The sequence below is a fragment of the Heterocephalus glaber genome, unplaced genomic scaffold, assembly GCF_053883595.1.
Source record: "Heterocephalus glaber isolate CG9 unplaced genomic scaffold, H.glaber_assembly_v1.0 deba00000896, whole genome shotgun sequence".
Taxonomy (NCBI): domain Eukaryota; kingdom Metazoa; phylum Chordata; class Mammalia; order Rodentia; family Bathyergidae; genus Heterocephalus; species Heterocephalus glaber.
The window spans coordinates 7,318,476-7,334,771 of NW_028258170.1; positions in this window are offsets into that span (position 1 = coordinate 7,318,476).

A 16,296-nucleotide genomic window follows, 5' to 3' on the forward strand; every position below is an offset into this window, starting at 1 on the left:
ATAAGAGGAAACATACATGCATGAGTTCAGTTAACTTTCTGAGGCCAAAGGGCAGAGTATTTGACCAAATGTGGATTTTCTGACTAGGTAGCAGGGCCTATAGAAAACATGGACGTTTAGCTTGGCATCAACCTGAAGGCATGAGTGGCAATCTCTAACATTGGGCAGGAAGTTGGAAATTGCAGTCCTGGAAGCAGACAGCTGGGAGCTCCATGGAAATCAAAAGGACATAGTATTTTTTCTTTTTCCTTCATTTCTTAATCATTAGGTGTGGATAAAATCAATACAAGCTTGTGGTTTCAAATTTTAGCCCAAGAGAATGTAACATCCTTTGAGCCTATTGACCCAAGGCTTACAAAAGTCTAGATCATGGGTGAGAGCTTGGAAAAACCTCAAGGTCAAAGCAAACTAAAAGGAAAACATCCACCCAGGGAGTAAACAAGGACCTACTTCCCTTTGACGTAGGTCAACGCAGCCCATTTTCCTTGCAAAAGAACAATGACTTTGGTGGAATGTAATCATACAAATGTAACCTGAGACCTCATTCAATGCAGCTGCTATCTTGGCTCTTGCCTGCCTTCATGCTTGAAGGTATATTCTCTCTCTCTCTCTGAAAATCTATCATTTTCTAATTAATTCTATCAATCCTCTATACAATGGCTTGTGTGACTTGTCTGAAAATTTTCATCAAAGCCACAAAGAATAAAGATGTGCCACTGGTTCCTTGTGATGTTAGGACCTGTAATGTAAGGATCTGGCTTCCCAGTGACATCTAAGATGTTAAATTTTTAAAACCTTAAAATCATATATGGCATAACAGAAGATATAGGAGTCACAAGAAAGAAAACTATTATTTATCTCAACATTTAGAAAATGTTTCTGACCCAGGAAAGCTATTGTTTTTTTGTACTTATCAGTATAAAAATCAATTTCATCAAACCCACTGAAAACTCAAAAGAAGAGATTGTGATATAGTGGATGGATATTGGAGACAAATAGAGCTGAATTTGAGTTTTTGTCTTTCTCATGCCTAGTGACTCTTACTCAGCACACATTAGTTTAGGATGTGTCATTGCAAGTTTATTTCTCACTCACATAACAGGTCTCACTACGTTGGCTATGCTTGTTTAGTTTTTCTTCAGAACCCAAAATAGAGAAGCAGGTCATCTCTTGTTGAGGACATTCTTGGCCTCATGAGAGAGGGAGTACAGAAGGGCAGTGTATTGGCCCAAGTAAAGCACCTGGCCAAGCCTAGGTGGATGGGTGAGGGCTGTGTGGCCTTCATGTAGGGAGGAGCCCGTTAGAAATGGTAGAGAATAATCAGAGTACTATCCATTTCCATCAGTTTAGGGAGGTTGCTTCTCCAGTTCTCAACTTCCTTGAACTGTAAAACAAAGACAATACTCTTGGATGTATAGAGCAATTCCCAGTAAACAGATGTGAATGACCTAATGTTGAATACACTCTGAACAAATATAGCTTTATTTCCCTTCCTTTGCAATATTGATAAGAGTTGATTTGCATTACTGTGAATTTCAGAATTCAGAAATTAGCTCTTTAATATAAAAAGTCATAATTTCCTAGCAACTATTTGTTTGCCACCAGTCTTACTGAGTTCTGCAAGTTATTAATCAAAAATAATTTTCTTTAAAATTTTACCAACCTATGAAGAAACCATTATTAATGATTGAAATACAAAATATAATACAGTTTCCATTGAGCTTCACATATGAGAATATGGGAAGGAGGATAATAATAATATTCACATTTTATAACTAAATAAGGTAGTTCACTGAAATCATTTAAAAAATCAATTCACTCATTAACAATGTTTTAAAACTCTTCTGATTGTTAAGCAATAGTACAGGTACACAAGTATATTGCAAAAAAATGAAAACACAGGAAAGGATTTGAAAGAAAAATAATCATGTATAACCATTCTAAGAATATCTATGGTTAACATTTTATTATACCTCCATAGTCTTCTTCACAGCCCCTCTATATATGTGTGTATGTGTTTGTGTTTGTGTGTGTGTCTGTGTGTATATAATACTGTACAACTGGGAGCAAAATCTATATATATATGTTTTAATTTAATAGTATGTTTTACTGTCCTGTCTATTAAACCATAATTTTTCAAAATATTTGGTATTCTTCAGTTGTATATCATCTATTCATATATATAAAGCTTCTATCAATAAATACTGCTTGAATTATTCAGCCTTTTCTTCTTGAGATTATTCATGTTGTTATATTATGTTTGCTTTTTCTTTTCACCACTAATACAACAGTGGATTGAACATCTTGATATCTGCAATTGCATCTGCAATTATTTATTAATACTGGGGTTCTAAGTATGGATTCTTAGATCAAAGAATATTCTTTTTACAGTATTTATACATATTGCTGGTTTGGTTTTCAGAGAGCTTGATAAAAGTGTAACAAACATTTTTTATTTCTTACTGCATGCATAATACTGGTGGGGTGGGGTTGAGAGTAGGTAGGGAGAGAGTTTGAAGGATGTAATATGAGAATGAATAAAGCCTTAACAAAAATCCAACCATGGGCCGGGGATTTAGCTCAGTGGTTTCACTGCTTGCTGCGCAAGCACAAGGACCCAAGTTCAATCCTTGGTACCAAAAAAAAAAAAAAAAAATCCAGCCAAAGGAGAAACAGAAGATTATGAACAAGTAAGAAAAGGTCCAAGAAAGAACAGAGTGTGGGCTAATGTGGAGCACAGCCTAGGTGAAAATTACTGAAATTACTCAGAATGGGAGTAGTGTTACTTTAAAGGCTTAGCGATCAAGAATAATTTACGGTGGCCATCCCAAGCTCCTAGGGCAGAGAAGCTGAGCTGGTCCCAGCACCCAGAAGGAAGCTCCCCCACCTCCATCCCACGCTCCTAGGGCAGAGAAGATGAGCTGTGCAGGTTCCAGAAGCACCCCCTCGGCCTGGGGAAATGAGAAGACACCTAAATAAGTCTCAAAAACAGACTTCTGGATCACCTACAGCAACTCCAAAGGGAAACGAGATGAAACAATCTGATACTCAACCACCTGGACTCTCTGAACTGGCAATGAAAGAGGATCTGGGAAAAATGAAATCAGAAATAATTATTCAGATAACAGCAAAGATTTTGCTCATGGTGCAAGACATGATTAATAAATCTAGAGAGGACAGAGATTAAAAAATAGAGGATCTGAGGAACATGATAGAATCCCAACATAGGAAACAAATGGAATCCATAAAACAGATGCAAACAGGTTTCCAGGAGATTAAAAACTCCATCAAAAGTCTGCACAGCAGAATGAACCAATGTGAGGATAGAATTTCAGATACAGAAGACAAGATTGCAATTAGTAACCAGGAAAAGAAAAATTGCTTTAAAATTGTAAAGGAGCATGAGAAATCAATCCAGCAGCTGCTAGATGATGCAAAGAAGAATAACATAAGACTGATTGGAGTCAATGAAGAAAGAGGAGAGAGTGCAGATGACATAAAAAAACTGTTCACAGAAGTGATGGCAGAAAACTTCCCAAGGAGGGGAAAAGAACTTCACATACAGATAAGTGAGGCATATAGGACTCCAGTTAGCCTTGATCAAAAAATATCTACACATAGGCATATATAATAGTTAGGATTCCAGAAATCCAACAGAAGAACAAAATTCTACAAGCAGTGAGAGGAAAGAAACAAATCACATACAAAGGAAAGCCCATCAGAATCACAGCAGACTTCTCAATGCAAACCCTCAAGGCAAGAAGAGCTTGGAGTGATGTATTTCAAGCCCTAAAGGAAAACAGCATCCAACCCAGGTTGATGTACTCTGCAAAATGATCTTTCAAAATTGATGGAGAAATAAGATACTTTCATGATAAAGAGCACCTCAGGAACTTCATGAATATCAAATGGGCACTCCAAAAAGTTTTAGACAACACCCTAGGAAAAGACAATGAGGATTACAACCCCAGGAAACCCAGCAGAATGAATCCATTGGGTGTCACAAATTAAATGCAAAGGGGAAGAATCCAACAAAAAGAAAAAGTCATGACAAGGCTTTTAAAACTTTTAACTTCATCTCCCTAATGAGTGTATAATTCAATCTTATTATTGTACTGATCAGTATTTTTCTGATTCTAGAGTTGCACACCTTTCCTTGTGCTGGACTGGCTATTTATCATCTTCTTATGTCTACTTTTTAATTGGGTTGTCTATTAATGAGCTCTAAGAATTCTTTATATATTCTGGTCATAGGTTATATGTATTGTAAATATGGTCTGTTTAAGGACTACTTTTCATTTTAATGATGTCATTTAAAGTTCTAAATTTTGGTGGAATCTCATTTATCAATTTTTTTCTTTTATACATCATGTCTTTTGTATCCTAGGTAGTTCTTGCCTACCCTGAATTCATAAACATTTTCCCTTATAATTTCTTCTTAAAGTTTTATACTTTTAGGCTTTCATATTTAGGTTCATAGATACTTTCAAGTTATTTTCATGTATGGAAATAAAGTGTTGAGGTTAATTTTTCATATATGGATACCAGGTGTTCTAGGGCCATTTGCTGAAAACACTATCTCTTCCTTGGCTCTTGAATTGAGTTTATATTCTATAAAATGCTAATGTTAAATAATCTTTCAAAACTCAGTGGACCATATATGTGTGGTTCTATTTCTAGATTCTCTGTTTTATTCCAATGATCTATATGTCTTTCCTTACACCAACACTGCCTTGATTACTGTAGCTTTAGAATAAGTCTTAAAATTAGGTACTAAATGCCTTCCAACACTGTTTTGTTTTTTAACTTTTGTATGTCCTTTGTACTCCTCCACAACTTTTAAATTTAAATATCCAATTCTTCATTTATAGCAAGTATACACAGACCTGAATTTTTATATATACCTTGTGTTTTCTAATCCTGCTAAATTCAAATACAAGTTCTAGGGGCTTCTAGAGATTTCTTAGTATTTTCTCTGTAGATGATCATTTCATCTATATTTAAATATTTTGCTTCTACCTTGCCAATCCTATCCTAGTTGTGTCATTTTATTGCCAGACTATTTTGGTGGGGCCTAGGTTTCAAAGTTTAATGGACATATAAAGAATAATCATATCTGCCCTTGTTCCCCACCTTAAGGAGAAAGCATTGTATCTTCTCCATTCATATAAGGTGTTCTCGCTGCAAGTGTGGAGTACATGTCTTTAATCTGTTGAGAAGGTTCTGTTCTACTTCTGGTCTCCTGATAGTGTTTACCATGAACAGCTATAGAATTCAGTCCAATACTTTTTCTCCAACTAGTGACAGGATCATATGTCTTTTTCCTTTCCTCTGTTAAAATGATGACTTTTGGGGGTGGATCTTCCAATGCTGAACCAACACTGTCATCCCTATAACAAAATCACTTTCTACATCCTGCCAGATCTGACTTGCAATAGTTGTTTTGTTAAACAAATTTCTATCTATGTTCATACATTTTTCTTCTATTATCTTTATCCAGTTTTAGGCTTAGCACAATGTTGAGTTCCTAAAATGAGGGGAGGAGTGTTCCTTCTTTTTTCTGCTTTAAATGTTTGATATAATTTATCAGTTAAAATGTTTATGAGCCTGCTGTTGTCATATAGGTAGTTTTTCAAGCTAAGAATATACTTTGTTTAATGGGTGCTATTCAAATTTTATATTTCCTCCAGAGTTAGTTTCATTAATTTGTCTTCCAAGGTACTTCTTAGAAGTTGTCAAATTTATTTCAAAACAGATTTTTGTAATATGCTTTCAATATCCTTTTAAATTCTGTAAAATCTTGGTAATATCTCCTAGATCTGGATATTGTAATTTAAAAAATGTATAATTGATATTGTGTAACAGGAAGTAAAGGTCTAAAGGGGCAGGGGAAGTGGGAGGGGTAGGGGAAAGGAAAAAAGGGCAAAGAAAAAATATGAGAAAAGGGAAAAAATGGAAACAAAGTCTTTGCAAATAGAGAGGTGTGGAGGGGGTGAAGGGAGGGCAAGGGAAGGGGAAAAAAAAGAACCAAGAAACGCATGTAATGGTACAAGATCCCACTGATGAATGTAACTATTTTTTATACCAAAAATGTACCAATAAACTTAATGAGAAAAAAATAAAAATGTGTAAAAAAAAAAAAGAATAATTTAAGGTTGTGTTGCGGTGGTTTGCTGGGCAGGTGCTAGACTAGTCTGTGGGGTTGGGTCATGACTAGTCAATGGCCTATACAACTTGTCGCACCATCCCACTGCCTCTCAAGACAAAGCACATGCAGGACATTAACTTGTCATGTTACAACACCAGACATGGTGCAAACAAGTGACGAAATACACGACATGACACATGCTTCCTTAGCCACTGATTCTCTGGGCAGGGATTCACAGCTAGACAACGTGGATTTCACAATTACTGAAAACCTGCTCTTTCTGAGTCTCTGTGACCCTTTGTAGATTGGTTCACTGTCTTCTGGTGTCCCTGATTCTGACCTAATTTAGAATCCATGTAAGGATTCTAGCAGGCTATTGCATTCACAAAACTGGTATTTTGGACAATTTGGCAATTGCTAATTTTAAAAGTGATTGAGTGTCACTTTGCACCAGCACTGTTCTAGAGTCTGCAGGGAGAGTTGTGACCATAAAAGCAAGGACTCTCACCACAGGATGATTACTTTCAGTGAGGGGAGAAAGGTAGAAGTTCAAGTTAGTGGACATTATGATGTCAGACATAATATATATTAGAATAAGGTGAAAAGGATGATGTGGTAACGATGGGAATGGGGCATGTTCAGGTTGTGCTTATTTTTCAATTCTTTCTTGGGACTCCCTTCCTGCAGTCCTCAGGAACATGCATCAAGTTGATGTTAACTATTCCTGACAAAACCAGAGTACATGTTCACATGACAAGAAGGAAGTCAAAAAGACACAAGTATTTATGGTAAGCACATCTGTGGTTGAGATTTCATTTCTTTAGAACCCAGGCTTTTTGAGTGACTAATTTGATCACATCTAAATGAATGGATTTTTAAAAATTTAAATATTGACTAAATTGATCTAAGAAAAATATTTTGAGAAAAACTTAAGACTAAAGTTGATTACTGATTCATGAATACAAGAACTTCATAAAATATCATGTGATCTTTAAAAAATTAATCACAAAAGAAAACAGACATACTAGATATGTTCTAGATATAATGGATACTGAATTATTTACTATCATGTTTTTTAAGATTCTAGAGATGTATTAAAAATCAGCGATTGAGATATGCGAAAGATGCTTTTGTTCTTAATCTGACTTTCATTCTACATGTGAACATTGCAAAGTTATAGCTAGTTCTTTGAACCTGGGAGAATAAAGATAATACATCTTGTATAAATTATGACAATCATAATTCTTGTCAAATGAAACAGCTCTGCATAAAACACTCAAGTATATTAGTGAATGTATTGTTTCTTTTTCCTCCCATATTTTAGGGTCAAACAATACGTACTATGTTTTGTAGATACATATTTCCAAACCAAGAATTTTCTTGATACATGAATACAGAAAATTTTTGATTATTATTAAATAATAGCAACCAAATGAAAACTGGTACACCCAAAACTAGACAGTAGGACTAAGTAAAAACAAGGGGAATTCTAAAAGTACAAACCCATGAGCCCAACTCAGTTCCATAAAAGTGGGCCCAGAAATCTAAATTTTAGGAGCTCTCTAGGTAATGCTGAAGGATAGCCAGGTTTGAGAAGCAATGGTAAGAACCCAATTCTGTGTCTAGAATTAATTTTAATATTTATTACAGTGATCTCCAATACTATGTATGGCTGCTGAACAATTTCTCAGGTAGGTAGCAAGGGGAAGGGAATAGGTGTGTCCCTCTTGCTTCCCTCATCTGATGATAAGTATGCCTAGAGGAGGTGAATATAAGTGGACTGCAAGCTCCACTTGGAATTTCCTGCTGACAGTTGGTAGGAAATATGGAGATTATTTAACATGATTTTTCATTTTAGAATTGGGGAAACATTTATAGAAGTAGTGAAGTTACTTGGCAAGATCACACAGATGTGTGAAGACAGCTCCATTTGGAAAGGGAACTCAGGCCTCCTGAGATGTCATCCAGTGCTTTTCTCAATTAATAAAAAGTCTTTGTGACCAGACTTCACTCTAGTTTTCCAGTCTTGTTTCCTATCATTTTATCTTAATATTATTGTTCAATTTTCCTCAGAACCCTGGGCATTTTGTAATGCAGTGAATATCCATTTAATACCAGCCCAAAGTGACTTTTCTTTCCTTCAGTAAAAGGCCCTTTACTTTCACCTTGTTTGAGTGGCTGGAGGAACAGGATGCCACCGAGAAGGGTATTTGAAGACTGAGTGATTGCCTTAGCGAGAGCAGGGACTAAGCCAGCCCACTGAGTCAGGGCACTTTGTTTTGACCACTGACAGAGGAATTCTCTCTACCTTAGGCCTCTTGGATAGGACGTAATCACCTGCTGGTAGCAAGATGTGGTTGCAATTCAGAGCAATTTGTTGAAGAATAAAGGTATTAATTGTTATGAAGACAAAGTCATGAGGAGAAAAGCAACTGATTCTGTTGTCCCAACTAGAGTATCTGGATCTAGTTATTCTGTTTGCAGAACAGTTCCTGTATTAGTCAGTTCATGCAGTCAATAAATTGACTGACCATGCAAACTAAGTTTATCATTCACACAAACCACTTGCTTGGATGTCAGTAGAACTTTCCTGATGTCTATTAGCTTAAGCATGTGGGAAATTCTTCCAGAACTGCAAAAAATACTAGTCTAGGCCCCTGCAATCTCCTTTAACAACCATACTTGATTTTATGGACTTTAATTTTTATATGGGAAGAAATAATTTTTCAAAACAACTATGAAAAATTAAGCATGTAAGTGATTCTGTGCATCAGAAAGTGGTAGATAATATGTTTAAATAAAACAAAACAAAACAGGAAGGCCTCACTGTCTAGGCTGGTTTCCAGTATCCAGGCTGCCATTGACCTAGGGCTCTACTCCAGTAGATCCAGGGTCCAGGTCTCTGGCAGTATGCCCTGCAGCCAATGTTCCTTGTAGACTTGGTATCTAGGCCCATCCCTGTGGACTTCAGCTCTAGACCTTTTTCAGTGCCAGGCCACACATTTTAGAGTCAAACTCAAGTTCACTCTAGCCCCAGGTTGTTCTTCATGGACACAGGTTCCAGGCTTACTCTCATAAATGCAAGTCTACTGATAATAGCACCAAGCCAGGGTTCTAGATTAATGATCAAAACCCTGACAACTGGGGCTCTGGGTTGGCTCTTGTGGACTGAGGTATCAGACTGACCTGGTACCTGGGCACTCAGGTGCCTGCTCACCTGAGCAGTCAGCCAGCCTACCTGAGGACTCCAGTGTCATACCCTCCAGCTGTGCAGTCTCTGGCCCAGCTGATGGTAAGAAGAGAGACTTTCCTTGCTGAAGCTGAATTGTAAAGATGGGAATCATCATTCACTTCTTCCAAAGTACAGAGACAAGCATATGGCCACAAGGATCATGAATAATCAGAGAAACACAGCATCACAAAGGAACAAAATAAAAACATCTGTAACAGATTCAATAGAGATTTACAAACTGCTTGAAAAAGAATTCACAATAATCTTCTTAAAATAATGCAGTGAGCTACAGGAAAACACAGACAATTAAATTAAAACCAGAAAATAATACATGAAAAAACTGAAAACTTCAATAAAGAGATCAAAATTATAAAAAATGAATCAAGAAAAAATTCTGAGCTAAAGAACATAATTACTAAAATGAAAAATTCTATAGAGATCTTCCACAGCAGATTCAATCAAGCAGAAAATAGAATTAATGAGCCCTATGACAAGTCACTTGAGATTACTTAGTAAGTTAAAAAAAATATGTGAAAGATTGAAGAAATCTTGTGGGGATAATGAGAGTCCATCAACCTAAGAAATATATGTATTATGGGATTTTCTGAAGGAGCAGAGAAAAAGGAAAGGGAAGAAAGTTTATTTAAAGAAATGACAGAACCCTTCCCAGATCTGTATGGGAAAATGAACATTGAGATCCATGGAGTGTAAAGAACCTCATTAGAGATTAAGTATAGAAAAGTCTTCCCAAAGATGCATATTTATCAAAGCTTTAAAAGTCAAAGGCACATAGTAGAGAAAATCAAATTGTCACAAACATGGAAATCTTCATAAGACTAGTAGAAGATTTCTTGCCAGAAACCTTGCATGTTAGTTTAGAGTAGGATAATATATTCAAACTGCTGGAGTAAAAAGTGCCAATCAAGAATCCTGTAGCTGACAAGGTTGGCCATTCAAGATGAAAGATGAATATAGACTTTCCAAGACAAGCAAATTCCATGGGAATTGATTTCCACCAGCCCTACCTTATAATTAATGTTAATGGGAGCTCTTCAGGTTGAAATGAAAAGAAGCTAACAACATGAAAACACAGAAAGCATAAAAGTCACATTAAGGATAAGGTAACATTTGGAATACTTTAGTACTATGCTGGTGGTACATAAATCATTTTAAATTTCAGCATAAAACTTAAAAGACAAAAGTATTAAAAATAAATATAGTTATAATTTGTTAATGGACACACAGTGTATAAAAGTTACAAATTTTGATATCAATAGCATAAAATTTGAATGAAGAAGTTAAAATAAGGGTTTTTGCACACAGTAAAAGTTAAATGTTATCAACTTAAAATAGACTTAAAGCTATAATATGCTTTATACAAGTACTATGCTGCCTGCAAAAAAATCCTATCCTAGATACAAGATAAAGAGAAAGGAATCAAGAAGCATAGAGTTATGAAAACCATAACATCACAAAGGAGGAATTGAAGAGATAAATAATGAAAAAACAAACTATAAAAGAGAAAGCTGCTATCAAAATGACAATAATAAGTCCTTATCTCTCAATGATTACTTTAAATGTAAAGGGATAAAGTTATCCAATCAAATAATGTGGACTGGCCAAATGGATAAAGATCCAACTATATGCTGCCTACAAGAGACTCACTTTAGTTTCAGGATACATATAAGCTGGAAATGAAGGAATGAAAATAAATTCCTTTCAAATGGTAGCCAAAAGAGACTAGAAATACTGTATTTAAATCAGACAAAATAGCCTTTAAGTTAATAACTGTAAAAAAAGGCAAAAGTTATTACATAATGATATAGTGGTACATTCATCAAAATGTAGAATTTGTGAATACTTACATCCAACACTTTATAAGTGTATAAAGCAAATAGTAGTGAAACTTAAGGAAGAAATAGACAGCATTATAATAATGGTAGGGGACATCAGTAACAAATCAAGCAGAGGAGGGAGGGGGATAGATCCTGCTAGGCCATGTCTCCACTGATACACTTCCTGTAACAAGGCTTTACTAGCAAGGCCCCACCCTTTGCAGGCTCAAAATTGCAAAGGTGAAGGATTTTGCTTTGAGAAGAGAGCCCCAGGTCACTCTGTTGGAGACAGGCCATCTAGAGAATTGATTCCTCCAGATTCAGTTTACCATGGTCAGTATCCAGGTACTCAGAGATCTCTGCAACCACTGGCAAAATAGGAAAGGCCCAGGCTAGTGCTCAAGCTGGAGATAGACCTTGGCATCATCCGTGTGGTGCTGGCTTCATGCATAACAGAATGTAAGCATTGTGGGGTCAGGCAGGCTTCCATTCATATTTCAGAAGGCTTGGGAAGCCAGGCAGTGAGCCTCTAAGAGGACAGTGTGTGCAGCTATTAAGAGTGAAGCCAAAAGTGCAATGGAGACCTGAGGAAGTCGGAAAAGCCAAGAATGTGGAATGTCAGGGAAGCTGTAAGGAGTCTGCAAAGCCAGCCTAAGAGAGAAACCAGGAAGCCTACAACCACCCACTGGAAGTACCATAAGGGAAGGGCTACCCAAAGCATTGAAATTTACATCTCACCACAATTTTTCCAGGGTGCTAGATATGGAACTATAGGATTTAATGTTTACCCTGCTAGGTTTCAGTCTTATATTGGTCCCATTATTTTCTGTACACCTATTTTGCCTTTTTTGAATGAGAATGTTTACCCTTTGCCTTTATATGTTGGGTTTTACTTTCTTTTTTGATTTTTTACAGGGACTCACAGAAAAGAGTTTGCCTTAATTCTTAGGAGAGACCTAGATTTGGACTTTTCAGCAGTGCTGCAATTGTTAGGACTTTGGTAGCTATTAGAGAGGGACTAAATACATTCTGCCTGAAGGATAGTCATGAACCTTTTGGAACCCAGGGACAGAATATTATAGTTTATATATAGATGTTCCCCCAAAGACTCATGCTCTCATAAGTGGGACTTTTGGGAGGTGATTGGATCATAGGGTCATGACATTCATCAGTGGATTAGTCCACTGATAGGTTTATAGCTAACTGTGATGTTGGAAGATAAACCCTGGTCAGAGGAGGCGGGTAACTGGGGAAGTAGTCTTGAAGGGTATATTGCCCTATCTCTGTGTTTGTCTGTCTGTCTGTCTGTCAGTCTTTCTCTCTCTCTGCTTCTTGCCAGCCATGCCATGAGCAATTCTCCTCTGCCATGCTGTCCTGCCATGCCACTCTGTCTTGAGCCAGTTGACTATGGACTGAAATCTGTGAGCTAAAATAAACCTTCCCTTCTTTTTTTTTTTTTTGGTACCAGGGATCAAACTTGGGACCTTGCGCTTGTGAGGCAGGTGCCGGAACCACTGAGCTAAATCCCTGGCCCAACCTTCCCTCCTTTAAGCTGTCAGTATCAGGTTTGTGCCTCAACAGTAGGACAGTAATCAAGACACCTACAATAAGGAAGGAAGAAGATAATTCATAAGTAAATAACCTAATATTAAACTTAACAAACTAGGAAAAGAAGAACAAACTAAGGTGTTTTAGTAGAAGGAAGGAAATAATATACGTAATTGCAGAAATTAATAAAATAGAGCCTAGGAAAATAAAAAAGATCAGTGAAACTCAGTTCAGTTTTTGAAAACATAAAATTAACAAAACTTTAAGTAGACCAAGAAAAAGATACGAATCTCCAATAAATAATGTTTAAAATGAAAGGGGAAACATTTTAATTGATATCACAAAATATAAAAGATAATAACAGACTATTGTGATGCACAATCATGTGCCAAAAATTGGATAATCTAGAAGAAATGAATAAATTTATAGAAAAATATAACCTATTAAAACTGAATAATATGCAGAACATATTAACAGACCAACAATAAGGAAGAAAATTATATTAGTAATCAAAAAGCCCTAGGAAGAATGTCTCAGGGTGTTTTAGCTTGACGAGTGATTTTACTGAACATTTAAGGAAGAATTAACACCTTTTCAAACTCTTAAAACTGAAGACGGAAGACTTCCAAATTTTAACAAGACCAGAATTATCCTGATACCAAAGTCAGACAAAAATACTACAGGAAAAATATACAGTCCAATATATCTGATGACTATAGATGCAGCTAAATACTAGCAAACTGAATTCAATGTCATATGAAATGGATCATAAACTATGATTAAATGGGATTTATCTCTGAAATACAAGGATAGATCAGCATATGTAAAACAATAAAATGATATACTATATTAAAAATCATGGATAAACTAATATAATTATTTCAGTAGATATAGGAAAAACATTTTCAAAATTCAACATTCCCTCATGATTTACAAGGAATGTATCTTAATATAATAAGGGCCATGGACGACAAACCCACAACTAAGATAATACTTACTCAACAATGAAAAGCTAAAAGCTTTTCCTTTAAGATCAGAAATAAGACAAGAATACCTACTCCCATCATTCCTGTTTAATGCAGCACTGGAAGTCCTAGGAAAAGCAGTTATGAAAAAGAATCTAAATTAATTGAAAAGGAAATTAAAGAGGCACAGACACCGTAATGTTCATTGTGACAATATTCACAATAGTAAAGACATGGGCTCCACCTAAGTGTCTAGGGAAGGATGAATGAATCAAAAAAGTTTCACACACACACGCACAGACACACAGGCACACACACACAAAGAAAGGCATATTATTCTACCTTAAAAAAGAAGGAAATCCTACCATTTGTGACAACATGGAGGACATTATATTAAGTGAAATAAGCCAGGTACAGAGAATGTAGAATCTGAAATAATTAAATTCACAGAAATTGACATAGCATGACCAGGGACTTGGGAGTGTTTTACCTATGAGGAAATGCTGTCAAAGGGTATGAGATTTCAGTTAAATGGAATAAATATGTTTTGAAATTCTATTACACAACTTGGTGAATATAATAAAAAACAATAATGCATTGATTAGAAAGTGAAGGCATAAAGATATAATCGTTGCTCATCCACTGGAAATCAGTTCCTGTGCACCACACTCCCTCACCTCAATCTGCAGATACTCAGGCCTTTTCTACACAGTGGGCTTGTATTTGCATGGACCCTATACCCACCCCACTCTCTACTTTATTTTTTAAATTTTTTTTATTAAATTCTTTTATTGGTACATTGTAGGTATACAACATAATTACATTTCTCATTGGGAATTGTACCTTTACATAATGCATCTTGGTTCTTATTTTTTCCCCATTCCTAGCCCTCCCTGCACCCCCTCCACCCTTCCCTATTTACAAAGACTTTATTTCCATTTTTTCCATTTCTCAGCATTTTCCCTTTCCCTTCTTTCCTTTCCCCTGCCCCTCACACTACCCCTACCCCTTTGGACCTTTTCTCCTTATTTTACGTTTTCGATTATTCATTCTAATCATTGGTACATTTTAGGTATACAATATAATGACATTCATCATTGGAAATTTGAACCTTTACATAGTCTCTCTTGGTTCTTATTTTTCACCCTTGCCCAGCCCTCCCTTCAACCCCTCCATTCCTCCCTATTTACAAAGATTTTGTTCCTATTTTTCCATTTTCTCATATTAATCCCATTCCCTTCTATCCTTTCCCCTAGCCCTCCCACTTCCCCTTCCCATTTGCCCCCTTTCTTCCTATTTCACATTACCTATTGTACCTGTAGTCCTTATTTACACTTTCAGTTTCTCACACCAGAGAAACTATTTGGTATTTACACATGTATGTCCTATTTATTTCACTTAAGAGTATTGCCTCAATGTGCATCCACTTAGCTATAAATGTCTAATTTCTCATTTTTTATGGCTGAGTGGTACTCCATTTTATAAAAAACCCACATTTTCTTTATCCAGTCTCCAGTTGATGGGCATTTGGGCTGTTTCCAAGTTTTAGCTATTACAAACTGTGCTGCTATGAACATGGGTGCACATATATCACTGTGGTATGACTCTTTTAATTCTTTGCAGAAGATCCCCGGCAGTGGAATAGTGGGGTCAAATGGGACTTCCAGTCCTAGTTCTTTGAGGTATCTCCATACTGATTTCCACAGTGGTTGCATCAGTCTACACTCCCACCAGCAGTGGACCAGGGTTCCTCTTTCCCCACAGCCCCGCCAGCATTGGTTATTGGTTTATTTCATGATAGCAGCCATTCTTTCCGGAGTGAAGTGGAATCTCAGCATTGTTTTCATTTGCATCTCTCGAATGACCAGTGATGTTGAACATTTTTTCATGTATTTATTTGCTGTTTCTACTTCTTTGTCTGAGAAATGTCTGTTCATTTCAGATGCCCATTTTCTGATTGGGTCTTTAAATTTGGGAGGTCTGATTTTTTTAAGTTCTTTATAGATTCAAGATAGTAGACCTTTGTCTGAGGAAGAGCAGGTGAAGATTTTTTCCCACATTGTGAGTTGTCTCTTGACACTGCTGGTGGTTTCTCTTGCTGTGCAGCAGCCTTTGAATAAGAAGAGATCCCACTTGTTGATTGTTTGTGCTAGTTCACGGGCAACTGAGGTTTTGTTCATAAAATCTTTTCCTACACTGATATCTTCAAGGGTTCTACCTAACCTCTGTTCCAACTGGTTCAGAGTTTTATTTTAATATTCAGATCTTTAATCCATTTTGATTTTAGTGTAGTGCATGGTGAGAGATACTGGTCTAGTTTTAATCTTTGGCAAGTTGAAGCCCAATTTTTCCAGCACCATTTATTAAAGAGGCTATCTTTCCTCCAGTGAGGGTGTTTGGCTCCTTTGTCAAAAATGAGATGGCTGAGTGTGTCTGGCGTTGTTTCTGCATCTTCTAATCTGTTCCACTGGTCCTCATGTCTGTTTCTTTGCCAGTACTATGCTGTTTTTATCACAGTTGCTTTGTAGTATAGTTGCAGGTTGGGGATTATGATACCCCCTGCCATGT